Source organism: Meriones unguiculatus, chromosome 17, assembly GCF_030254825.1.
Source record: "Meriones unguiculatus strain TT.TT164.6M chromosome 17, Bangor_MerUng_6.1, whole genome shotgun sequence".
In the NCBI taxonomy this organism is placed as follows: Eukaryota; Metazoa; Chordata; class Mammalia; order Rodentia; family Muridae; genus Meriones; species Meriones unguiculatus.
In genome coordinates this window covers 93412444-93418443 of record NC_083364.1, presented here as the reverse complement: position 1 = coordinate 93418443, position 6000 = coordinate 93412444, and the positions used below count along the sequence as shown (strand labels likewise).

Below are 6000 nucleotides of genomic sequence, written 5' to 3'. Positions count from 1 at the left end.
GGCAAAATGGTGGTTTTCACGTGTGGACAGCTGTATGTCTTTCCAACTGGAAAACGTGGATCCTAACACAGACACCAGGCCCACTGGTTAAGAATGTGCTCTGAAGTCAGCTTGGGTTGGTGGGTATTCCCGCCCCGTAAGCCTGTAGGCAAATTATTCAGCCTTATTTATAAGACCCAAGCAGCATCTACGTCACAGTGGTGTGGTAAGGCCTAAAGTAAGGCCTGCGAAGAGCTGAGACAGTGCTTGGCCCTCCATGAACACTGGTTCCCGCTGCCCTGGACGCCATGAGTGTTGTTTTTCTGCTGAGAGGGCACAGGTGAGACCCGGTTCTGCTGCAGAGAGCCTGAAGGATACTACATACCCGGGAGAAAATCTTGGGTTTCCACCTCGGATGGGCTGGAAGCTTCTGGATGCTCCTCACTCCTAACCATCCCTCTCTCTTCCCCACTTTTCAGAGTGCCTACAGCTGATCCTTGAGATCATTGCTGGTTTTTCTCTGCACTATCTCATAAGAGACCCTAATCTGATGAATGATTTTTTCATTTTACATATTGAAGATATTATACTTTCCATGTTTAGAATTTTGATTGAGTCATTTTGTCTTTCACATTTTAATATATTTTCGTTCTTTCTGTGACAAAGTTTTTTTGTGTAACCTTGGCTGTCCTGGAATTCACTCTGTCAACTGCCTCTGCCTCTCGAGAGCTGGGATTAAAGGTGTGTGCCACCGCCACCTAGCTTTATATATTTTTTTCTGTCTTTTTGAGCATATGAAATATATTTTAACTATTTGATTTCTTTTACATGCATGCCATGTGTATTGCATGTGTGTACACATCCAGTGTGTGAACCTAAGTGTGTGGTATGGTTCAAGTATATGTGTGTGTGCACCCAAAGTTGAGGGCAGATGTCTTCCTCAATCCATCTCCATTTGTGGAGGCAGAGTCTCTTATTTAACCTGGAGCGCACCAGTTCTGGCTAGTCTAGCTAGCCAGCTTACTACAAGGATTCCGTCTCTCCTTACCAAGTGCTGGGATTCCAGGAAGCCACTCAACCTGCCCAGCATTTATGTAGGTCCTGGGGATTTGAATTCTGGCCCTCACGTTTGCATAGCAAGTAGACTACCCACTAAACCGTCTCTCCAGCCTTTATTAATTATTCCCGTGTCCCAGGCTAGTAATTCTAATAACTTCTCATAATACACTTCATTTTCTGACTCTCAGAATGCTTGGCAATTACTGAGTGACTCCCAAGCTTTATAATATTTGCTTTGTTGAGAGCTGGGAGTTTTTGCATTCCTATAAACAGGCTAGAGCTTTGTTTTAGGGCATGCTTAGGTGTACATAGGATTAGCCATTTGAAGACTCCCCTTTGTTGGGTAGAATTAGAGAAGGGTTTAGTGTAAGCCATCCTGCTGTGGCAGTGGGGTAGCATCTCTTCATTACCCAAAGATCAGTGAGTTCTGAGCCCTCTGCCCAGGCTCAGCCCTGTCTGGGCCTAGGGATAGACCACTCAGTGCTTGATTTGCATGTAGCTGAATGGTTCTGAAGGCCCTTTCTAGCTCTCTAGAGCTCTCTCTCTACGTAGCTCTCTTCTCTTCTAGTTCTGTGCTCTGTTTTTCTAACCCTCATGGCCTCCTATCTCTCTCTTTCAATTCTTCCTCAGCCCCAACCCAACCTTGGGTTTTTCTTCTTCCCTGGGCCAAGGCTAGACATTCTCTGGAGTTAGCATGAACAGTTGTGGAGTTTTAAAAAATAATTTATTTCCTCCTGTCAAGAGTCACTGTCACACTTGCCATGTCTGGTATCTGAAATCAACTTAGCTCCCCACCGGTCATTCTAAAGTGTATTAGCAGCTGAAACAAGAGGATGCATCAGGCCTGATATCATGGCCACAAGCAGAAGTCTAATTGTTGCACTGTTTTAAGTTCTTGTTCCTCTTAACTTTCTTTACTTTGTTATTTTTTACTTTTATTTTATTATTATTTCTTTCTGAGATAGGGTTTCTCTGTATAGTTCTGGCTATCCTGGAACTTGCTCTGTAGACTAGGCTAGCCTGATAGAGATCCACCTGCCTCTACCTCCTAAGTGCTGAGATTAAAGCCTCCTGACTCTTACTCTGCTATTCTTCCTAACAGAAAAACTGTACTTCTTGGATTGACCACTGATGGCTCATATTTTGTCCTCTTTAGTTTTTATTTCTAGGTGATTTATTGAAAACTTTTTTTATATCTAGAATTATGTGTTTAATTTTAAACTTCTCTTGTATTTTTATACACATGCATATGCATGTAGATTTCCCCATTTATTTATGCACTAATATAACATATTTTAAGATTCGTTTTCATGACATTTTCTTCTGTTTCAATAATCTATTTCTTTGAAAGCCAATGGCTCTCTCTCTCTGTCTCTCTCTCTATATATGTGTATATATATATTAATGTGGGCTGTCTCTCTCTTCTTTCTTGTAATCTTTGGGTTCTGATTTGTATTTAAAAGGAGAAGTTTATTTTCATAAGGACAACAATAGCATCATTTTTTGAGGCAGACCTTTTCTCTCCATGTCCCTGGAAGGAGGTAAATGGGTCAGTACCAGAGCTGCACAGTACTGAGACCTGCTGGCACCAGTCCCAGATCAGTTTTTTGTTGTTGTTTTGGAGACAGGGTCTTTCTTGCTTTGTAGCCCAAGCTAGCCTTGAACTTGTGATCTTTTTGTCTCAGCCTTCCTGGTGCTGGGATTAGTATAATTATTTTTTGTGGGGGGAGTAGTTGAGATAGGGCTTCTCTGTGTAGCCCTGACTTCCTGGAACTCTCTCTGTAGACCAGGGTGGCTTTGAACTCAGAGATTTACCTGCCTCTGCCTCCCAAGTGCTGGGATTAAGGGCATTGCCAGCACTGACTGGCTAGAATTAGCTCAATTTTTAAAAAGAACAGATATCACATAAATTTCTTTTTGGACTAAATGTGAAAAACATGAATCCTAATAGAAGAGCAAGGAGTGCAGAAAGCAGAGAGAGAAACAGGAGAACAGTGGCTTCCTGGCATTACCATTCATCTGACAGATAAAACAAACAAACAAACAAACAAACAAAAACAACAAAAAGAAACCTTTAGTTTTTAGGCCTCCATATTCAGCCCTCATCTTTGCACCACTTCAGAGCTGAGAGAAGTTGCTTTTACATATTTTTAGTTACATAGATCTAACAGGGAAGGGGCTTTGATAATGTATTTGAAAGTATGTTTTCAATATATTCATTGATATTTATAATTGAAACATGCATACTAGAACATTATCTTTTGCATGCCACAACTCAGCAAAAATGACAGTTGAAATGGAGCCTTTAAATAGACACCTTACAGCGTTTTTCAAAAGGCATCTAGAAAATACAATTCCTAGTATTTGTTTCCAGGGCATGCCAGTTGCAGCTGGCTTGGAATCCTGGGGTTCCAACAGGCGGGCCCCCTTTGCTCCTGGAAGCACAGCTGACCAGAGACTCCGACTTGCTGTGCTGTCTGTCTCATTTACCGGGTACTGGAGAATCCTTGTGCAGAAACCAGTGGGGAACTCCTGTCCCTGGACCACGGAGCAGAGAGAAGCAGCCTTCCATTCGGGCTCACGAGGAAGCTTAAGCTGAGATCTGTATGTGGATTTGTGATGATCCTCCTTTGAGCTACTATACCTGAATGTGAATGACAATATTAAATTTTACTAAATGAGATATTTTAGTAGAGTTTACAAAAAAATATTAAAATACCTTAGAAACTTAAGTTTTCAAACTAGGATGCATCTTGCAAGATATGTTTGAGAGACTTTGATATGCTCGCCAAGTAGGCGTGGCTTCTATAGCCTCAGGTTGTCTGACAAAATACCACAGACCACAAAACAATAGGAATTTTTTTGTTTTGTTTTGTTTTAATAATTTCTAGTCCAAGATCAAGGCAATAGATTACTCAGTTCCCTGTGAGGCTTTTTCCTGGCTCTCAGATGGCTGCCTTGTTGCTCAGTCCTCACATGGTGGAGGGAGTAAGCTCTCTGATGACTCCCCCAAGTTAACCAATTTTACCAGCCTTATCTCCAAGTGCAGTCGTGCTGAGAATTAGGGTTCGGTACACAGATCTGAGATGGAAGCAGTTCAGTCCACAGTGCTATTCCTTCATGTTTTGTATGGTCCTGAGAATGAGATATGTAGTCATACTTTCGGTTTTGAATGAATAAGCTTGTTAGAAAAGGCAAAGTAAAAGAATGGATAGTAAGAGGGAGGGAGGAAGATAGATGGATAGATGGATAAATAGACAGATGATAGGTAGATAGCTTAGATAGATAGACAAGCAGACAGACAGACATACACACATGCATACATAGCAAAACATCATCTCTCTACTTGGGCATTGAAAAAATCTGCTAGAAATTAACTTGGAAAAGCCCCTGAAGGCAGCCAGCTGGACTTCCGGAGTCCCAGGCAGAGCAGCATGTCCCCATGGGCAAGGCTTCCAAGCAAAAGAACAAACAGCAACAATTAGAAGTGACATCATCAAATTGGGCTCTCACAACATTCAGCAGGAACTGGGAAAGCTGAGGCAGTGCCTGGAATTCTCAAATGAGCTTTCTCTCTGGATTTGCTCCCCAGGGATGACTGTCTTTGCAGATATTCTTTCTGTAGGTGTTTTTATGTCATGGAACGAACAATAGTAACTGCTATTGGAAATGGCTGACCTAGCTGCTCCCAAGGGCAGGGTGCTGTAATCACATCCGCAGAACTTCTTTGCTGCTTCAGGAAGAAAAGAAAATAAACTTTCCACTAAGCAGGGCCTGAATCTTCATTTGCCAATCTGAGGCCCTGGACGAGACACGGTTCCCTGTTCTTGAGTACACCAGCACGGCTGGTGAGCGGCCGATGACTCTGCGATCCTTCATGTCTGTGCGTGTATGATAACTTTTGGTAGGTGCAGGCCAGAAGTTCTTGGAATTGTTATCACCCAGGCCATCCTGTAAGCAGTGACTAACCAGTGGAGGGGAGAAATTCTCTGCCTCATCCTTGGCCAGGATGGCCGAGTCATGTGCTCTGCACGAGCTTCAGGATGTTGCTCACAGGGTTATGAGCTGGCAAGCTCAAGGCCAGGCTTACTGGAGGACTTCCCTTCCCACGTCACCTCCCCTCTGCTCTGCCGCTGTCCCTTCTCCAGGGAAAGCCAGCATTCAGCCCCATCTCAGGAAGGGGGAGTGACACCCTTTTCCCCACTTCCTCACAAAAAGGTCAAGAAGAGGCTCTGGCGAGGAGACACAGATTTCCTCTCTGAGCTTTCTCTAAGGTGCTTTATCCTGCCAACTTGGGTGGCACCCAAAGATTTAGGATGCGGCAGGTCTGTCCTAAGACTGTCGGGCCACAACCCTCACGAGCAGGTGGAGCGCACACACTGCAGCTTCGGTGACAGCTCCTGCCAATGGCTTCACATCTGCTTATCTCTCCCACAACAGGGCGTTTTTATACTACAAAAATAGAGCCCCGGAGGCTCTAACAGACTCAGAATGCACATTTGTCTTCTGCATTCACCAAGGCTGCGGTTCTCATTTATACTCACTAAAACACAGACTAAAATGCAGACCCAGGGTCTTAAGCCAGTCGGTCTGGGATGGAGCCAGAGGGAGCATTTCTAATACAGTTCTGATGGTTCAGAGTTTTCTGGACCAAGGAGCACACTACGAGAAACATCAGTTCAGAGAACCTTGGTCTTTTTCTCACTTAGGTAATTATAATGTGCGTGTGCTCATGTCTATATGCATTCGCATGGGTGCACATGTGTGTTTGGAGGTCAGAAGACACTCTCATGTGCCATTCCTCAGGAGGCAATGTCTACCTTAATTTTTGGGACAGTGTTTCATTGGCCTCGGGCTTGTGAGGTAGGCGAGGCTGCTCATCCAGCACAGCAGAGGAATCAGCCCTCTCCACTTCCCCAGGGCTGAACTTTCTGGCGCGTACTGCCTCACCTGGCATTTTTC

General features: G+C 43.9%; 1 protein-coding gene across 1 annotated transcript in view; it reads right to left on the bottom strand.

Moving 5' to 3' along the window:
- Positions 1-913: 913 nt before the first annotated feature.
- The window catches only part of Il10rb (interleukin 10 receptor subunit beta), a 48601-nt gene continuing 43514 nt past the window's right edge, over positions 914-6000 (bottom strand). Inside the window, exon 9 of the transcript XR_009587038.1 lies at positions 914-3682. The gene's annotated coding sequence lies outside the window, so the exon portion shown is untranslated. The remainder of the gene's footprint in view (positions 3683-6000) is intronic.